The following is a 7,469-nucleotide window of genomic DNA, read 5'->3' as shown; positions in this document are numbered from 1 at the left end:
AACAAATGTTCCTTTATCAGGGAGGAGAGAGGGGGAAAGAAAGGGAAGAAGGGAAAGTGCATTCTGTTACTCACAACCCAGGTTATGAAGCAACAGGGAAAGAAAAACAGGGAGGGTACCAAGGATGGAGGCATGGTTGTCAGAGGGAAGCCAAAGATATTCTACTGTAAATACTGTGCCAGCTTCAAACCAAAGAGGATGCATACGGAAGTAAAGAGGTATATAGTATAAAGATAAACACAACTATGTAGGATGAAAAGATGCGTGAATGGTTAAAGAGGAAAGGGAAGACTGAATAGTAAATGGGAGTGAGGTTGTTTAACGTAGGTTCAGTCCAGGGGGATGAAAGGATGTGTTGGAGTGCAAGTTCCCATCTCCGCAGTTCAGAGGGACTGGTGTTGGATGGGAGAAGCCAAATGGCACATATGGTGTAGCAGGTTCCTAGGTCCCTAGAATTATGCTGGTGGGCATGCTCCGCTACTGGGTATTGGACATCTCCTAGGCGGACAGTTCGTCTGTGTCCGTTCATGCACTCAGCCAGTTTAGTTGTTGTCATACCGATGTAAAAGGCTGTGTAGTGGAGGCATGCCGGCTGATAAATGACATGTGTAGTTTCACACGTGGCCCTGCCTTGAATTGTGTGTGTTTTACCAGTAGCGGGGCTGGAGTAGGTGGTTGTGGGGGCAGGTTTTGCAGCGGGGTCGGTTACAGGGGTAGGAACCACTGGGTAGAGAAGGTAGTCTGGGAATATTGTAGGGTTTAACAAGGATGTTACGGAGGTTAGGGGGGCGACGAAAGGCAACTCTGGGTGGTGTGGGGAGAATTTTGTCAAGGGATGATCTCATTTCAGGGATTGACTTGAGAAAGTCATATCCCTGGCAGAGTAATTTGCTGATGTATTTGAGGCCAGGATAATATTGGGTGACTAGGGGGATGCTTGTATGTGGTCTGGGGGTAGGAACATTGTTGTTGGACGGGGAGGAATGTATTGCTCGGGAGATCTGTTTGTGGACAAGGTCTGCAGGATAGTTGCGGGAGAGGAAAGCACTGGTCAGGTTATTGGTGTAATTGTTGAGGGATTCGTCACTGGAGCAGATACGTTTGCCACGAATACCTAGGCTGTAGGGAAGGGAGCGTTTGATGTGGAAAGGATGGCAGCCATCAAAGTGAAGGTACTGTTGTTTGTGGGTTTGATATGGACAGAGGTGTGGATGTGAGCTTCAACAAGATGGTCAACATCCAGGAAGGTGGCTTGGGTTTTGGAGAAGGACCAGGTGAAATTCAGATTCGAAAAGGTGTTAAGGTTATGGAGGAAAATAAGGAGTGTTTCTTCTGTGGTGTCACCGCCAGACACCACACTTGCTAGGTGGTAGTTTTAAATCGGCCGCGGTCCATTAGTACATGTCGGACCCGCGTGTCGCCACTGTGTGATCGCAGACCGAGCGCCACCACAAGGCAGGTCTCGAGAGACGGAATAGCACTCGCCCCAGTTGTACGGACGACGTACCTAGCGACTACACTGACGAAGCCTCGCTCATTTGCAGAGCAGATAGTTAGAATAGCCTTCAGCTAAGTCCATGGCTACGACCTAGCAAGGCGCCATTAGCCTTACATAGCAATTGATAATTATCGTCTAAAGCATGTCTCAACAAGAACGATGTATACAACAAGGATGGATTAAAGTTAAGTATTCCCAAAGCAACGTACTTTCTTTATAGAATTCATTGAGCGTCCTGTTTCAGACTTCACGATATTCTGCGTGAGCTTATAGCGGGCATATCGGCCCCCTCAAAATAACACTGTGTCGGCACTTCTGTCGACACATCATCTTCACCATGAGTCCAGACCACAAAGATGTCATCTATAAACCTATACCAGGCCAGGGGAAGCAGCTGTTGGGTCTTCAGGAAAGCCGCCTCCATGTGGCCCATGAAGAGGTTGGCATAGGACGGAGCCATCCTGGTTCCCATGGCCGTTCCCCTGATTTGTTTGTAGGTGTGGCCTTCAAAAGTGAAGTAATTATGGGTGAGGATGAAGTTGGTAAGTGTGATAAGGAACGAGGTTTTTGGAAGATCTTCGGGTGGGCGTTGGGAGAGGTAGTGCTCAAGGGCAGAGAGACCATGGGTATGTGGGATGAACGGACACAGACGAACTGTCCGCCTAGGAGATGTCCAATACCCAGTAGCAGAGCATGCCCACCAGCATTATTCTAGGGACCTAGGAACCTGCTACACCGTATGTGCCATTTGGCTTCTCCCACCCTACACCAGTCCCTCTGAACTGCGGAGATGGGAACTTGCACTCCAACACATCCTTTCATCCCGCCATCCCCCTGGACTGAACCTACGTTAAACAACCTCACTCCCATTTACTCTTCAGTCTTCCCTTTCCTCTTTAGCCATTCACATCTTTTCATGCTACAGAGTTGTGTTTATCTTTATACTATATACCTCTTTACTTCTGTATGCATCCTCTTTGGTTTGAAGCTGGCACAGTACTTACAGTAGAATATCTTTGGCTTCCGTCTGACAACCATGCCTCCATCCTTGGTACCCTCCCTGTTTTCCTTTCCCTGTTGCTTCATAACCTGGGTTGTGAGTAACTGAATCCACTTTCCCTTCTTCCCTTTCTTTCCCCTCTCTCCTCCCTGATGAAGGAACATTTGTTCCGAAAGCTAGGAACGTAAATTTTCGGTTCTGTTTTTTGTGTATCTATCGGCTGTACTGAGCTGAGGTAAGTACTGGCCAGCCCCTCTATCTCTTTGTTAGTATTTGTTTCACAGTTAAGGATGTCACTCTGACCTGCTTGCGCACCAGCTGCTTAACAAGTACACTAACAGCAGTACTGTCAGATGAATCAATAGGCATGCTTAGGAAATAGAAAATGGAAAGGAGAGAAAAATGCAGCTGCAGGGAGAACTCTGCATCAGAGAAAGGAGCTACTGTTTAAAGGTATAAGACTTATCACTATCAGATTTTCGACATATGTCTTTCAGTTCCAAAGCAAAACTCTTTTGGTATGAGTGAAGATTTCATTCCACTGTAAGTTTAACAAACTGATCCATGTAATAGCTTTACATGGCTAGGAAGAGCATAATCATCTCCCCCCCCCCCCCCCCCCAAAAAAAAAAAAAAAAAAAGTTTCAGAGCTCCTCAAATTGTTTGTATATTCGAGCCACAATGCCTCAACAAGTTGAGGGTCTTCTGCTTACACCCTATTTTTCAGACTTCAGCAGTTTCTCAGTTTCTAGGTAGCTGTTTTCATGCAGTGAAACCCCCCTTTCCAAAATGTTAGCTTTTCCCTGCAGCACAATTTTCAAGCTCTGCACAGGATACTGAAGTGAGGATATTTTATTTTCTTTTTCTTCTGGAACACTCACTTCCGAACCGTCTTTGTATTGTAATAATACAATTTCTCTTTGTGAGATAAGTAACATGTTGATGTTACTTGAAACCTCTGAATAATAATAATAATGAAAGCCCATGTTTTCCTTTCATAAACATTGCTACCGTATTTCATCAACAAAGTAGATCTGTATTTGCTCTGTGTATCACTGCAACCACTGCTGTATAATGATTACACCACTTTTTTTCAAAAAATCTTGAGTAAACAACTCTAATCAAAGAATCCGCAGCTCGTGGTCTCGCGGTAGCATTCTCACTTCCCGAGCACGGGGTCCTGCGTTCGATTCCCGACGGGGTTAGGGATTTTCACCTGGCACGGGATGACTGGGTGGTGTTGTCTTCTTCACCACCACCACCACCACCACCACCACCACCACCACCATCATCATTCATTCCCATTACGGTCAGAGGAAGACAATGGCAAACCACCTCCGCCAGGACTTTGCCTAGTACGGCGGTGTGGGTCTCCCGCATCGTCTCCTATACTCTGTCATAGATTATGGGACATCAACATCATCATCATCATCAATCAATCAATCAATCAATCAATCAAAGAATGTACTGTCCTCACAGAAACCTTTTTTACCAGGAAAGCAGTCTTCTACTGCTTCATTGTTTTGTTGGCTCAAAATCTCTGCCGAACCAATGTGACTGACAAAAGCAACCTTCAATATGACGCCCTCTCTTTCCGCATTACCATCAGTGATGTGTACCACCTCTGAATGTGCAGGACAAGCTACCATCCTGTGATTTAAAAACACATCATGTCACTGTAGTAAAGTTGCTCTCTGCCACCTATGAATAACTTATTTTCTCTCTATCTGTCTAATAAAAATGTTTCTCTGTTGTCTTTAGAGGCAGTATCTCCCTTACTTTTTTTTTTTTTGTACCATTACAGCAGTGGCTTTTTTATATGAAGTCTATTTATCATACTTAAGAACAGTAAATTTCTGCTGAATTGTAACAGCTGTTTTTATCTCTCATGTATTCTTCAGTCTGGGTCTGATAACATTTCTTCTTTGCCAGTGCTGTAACTTCACTGCAGTGGCCTTTTACTTGGGTGGTTCACACTTTAAACAGCAACAAAAGTGTTTCCTCTCCGTGACTGTATATAGTGTCATGTGCTGTAATATTGCCTATTATATCACCCCCCACCCCCCTAAAATTAGAGATGGAAATGCAAGTCCTGCATTGTGTATTTTGTGCAGTTTTGAGAAATTTGACACTCTTTAAGCTTTGACAGGAATGTAGCCAGCATCAGTGTCCCTATTACTAATGTAATAAAGAAACACAAGAGTGCAGTGATATGGGCACATTATGAGAAAGAATGAGAAAATGTGTCTGAAAATATTTTGAAATAAATGTTCAAGGAAAACACCACATGCAAGGAACAGAAACTGCTGTATAGATACAGTGAAATCGGATATAGAGGAAAGAGGGTTCCAGTTGGAAGATACCGAGCAACAGATGATCTATGAGGATCCGAGATAGCGAGTGTTTGTATTCCACAGCCAGGAAGCTGGAGCTGGGAAAGAGATGATAAATGGCTAGGTAAACAGCAGCAAATGGACTTAAATGAAAATGATAGTTATGATTAAAAATTGTGTATATATGACTACACAATGGAACCAAAAACTTCTCAGCAATTTTTGTTTGTAATATGAACTGTTTCTTAATGTTTCCTGACAGGTTAAAAGTGTATACCAGACTAAAAGCCAGTAGCAGATCTTTCCTTTGGTGGGCAGCCTCTATAGACTGAAAGATTCCTTATAGAAACAGCACCTACATTATGGCATTGTCATTTCTCCAGCATATCCCTTCTCTTTCCTGGAGTCTTGTCTAGCAAGGTTGGCAGGAGAGCTTATGAAGTGGCTGGAAACGTATAGTAGGACTGTAAATCGGAGCTGGGAGGCATGCTTGGATAGCTCAGTTGAACACAATTTTGTAAGTGGCCAGGGAAGTTCATAATAGCCTATTCTGCACTCAAGAAGAAAAGATTTAATCTGTCTGTGATTTGATATTTTACATTGCCACGTCAACAGTTGCAGTTTATTCACCTATCCTTAATGTCACAACAAAAGCAATCAATAATTTATAAAATTATTTAATTGGATAGATAAAAAATCTACTCACCAAGCGGAAGCAGAAAACACACACACACACACACACACACACACACACACACACACACACACACACACACACAAAGAGTGCTGTGATTGGCAAGCTTTTGGAGCCAGTGGCTCCTTCATTCAGAAGGGTTGAAGGGGAAGGAAGAAGGGTGAAGGGAAAGGACTGGAGAGGTCTAGGAAAAGGGGTATATTTTGGGAAAGTCACCCAGTTGGGGGAGACTTACCATATGGGATGGGAAGGAAAGACTGACTGTTGGGAACTGCATCGGACGAGATTTGAAAATGTGAGTGCTTTTTAAAGGTGGAAGACAGGGTAATACGCAAGACAAAGATTACTACTAAAGCATCTTGCATGAGTTAAGTTGTCTTAGTGAGAAGCTAAGTGCTTTGTACGTAACAGAGGTGGGAGCAGGTGGTGAAAAATAGACTTGAAAGACAATGAAAGATGTAGCAAATTAAAACAGAGTGAAGCAAAGTCATTACTGTGAAAAGAAGCTGAAACAGAAAAAAATATCGTAAATTAAGGCCAGGTGGGTGGTGAGAGCCAAGGACATGTTGTAGTGCTAGTTCCCACCTACAGAGTTCTGAGAAACTGGTGTCTGGGGGAAGAATCCAGATGGCGCGTGTGGTGAAACAGGTGCCGAGGTCACGAATGTCATGCTGTAGAACATGCTCTGCAATGTGATATTGAGAGTTGCCAGTATATACCCTCTGCCTATGCCCACTCATCCTAATTGATAATTTGGCAGTAGTCATGCTGATGTAGAAGGCTGAACAGTGTTCACATAATAGCTTGTATACCACTTGTCATTTTGCAGGTGGCTGTCCCTTTGATAGTATATGTTTTGCCAGTTATAAGGCTATTATAGATGGTGGTAGGAGAGTGCATATGGCAAGTCTTGCAGTGGGGATGTTCCGGGTAGGAGCCATATGATAGGGAGATGTGTGCAGGAGCAGCATAGAGTCTGACAAGAATATTGCGGAGATTGGGAGGACGATGGAAAGCTATTCTAGGTCTGGTGGGCAAAATTTCAGACAAAATGGATCTCATTAACTAATGGATCTGATTAACACTTTCCAGACCAGGATAATACAAGTCACCAATGGTGTGCTCCGATGCTGTTCTGTGAAAAGATCAGCAGTACCAGGATTGGATTTGATGGCCCAGGAAATCTGCTTTTTAACTAGGCTGGTGGGGTAATTATGTGCAGTGAGGGCTGAGGTGAGAATGTTGGAGTATTGCTGTAAAGAGTTTGCATCTGAACAAATACATTTGCCTCGGATGCCAAGGCTGTATGGGAGGGAGCATTTGACATGGAAAGGATGGCAACCGTCAAAATGTAAGTACTGTTGTTTGTGGGTAGGTTTAATGTTGATGGAAGTGTGTAGCTGGCATGGGATTCAGAATAGGACCATGTGAAATTTAATTGGGAGAAAGTATTCAGAGATTCCAGGAATTTTAGCAGGTCAGCCACACCATGTCATCAATGTATCTAAACCAAACCAGTGGCTGAAGACATGGATCCCAAGAAACCCCTTCCAAATGACCCTTGAAAGGCGTAGGAAGGAGCCATCCTGGTTCCCATGGCCGTACCCTTGATCTGTTTGTACGTCTGCCCGTTGATGTGTTTGTATGTCTGCCCTCAAAGGTGAAGTAGTTGCTGGTAAGTATAAAGTTGATTAAGGTGAGTAGGAAGGATGTCATAGTTTGGAATCAGGTAGGCGCTGATTGAGGAAATGGTCAGCAGCAGATTGACCATGTACGTGGAGGATGTTGGTATAGAGGGAGGTGGAATCAATGATGACAAGCAAGGTGTGTGGTGGGCAGTGGCGGATTTAAAAATTTTGCGCCGCTAGGCATACTATATTACATGTGCCCCCCCCCCCCCCCCCCCCCCTCAAAAAAATATGTTTTAAATAATAACTATTACCC

The sequence above is a fragment of the Schistocerca americana genome, chromosome 9, assembly GCF_021461395.2.
Source record: "Schistocerca americana isolate TAMUIC-IGC-003095 chromosome 9, iqSchAmer2.1, whole genome shotgun sequence".
In the NCBI taxonomy this organism is placed as follows: Eukaryota; Metazoa; Arthropoda; class Insecta; order Orthoptera; family Acrididae; genus Schistocerca; species Schistocerca americana.
The sequence above is the reverse complement of the archived record's forward strand: the minus strand, read 5'-3'. Positions refer to the sequence as shown.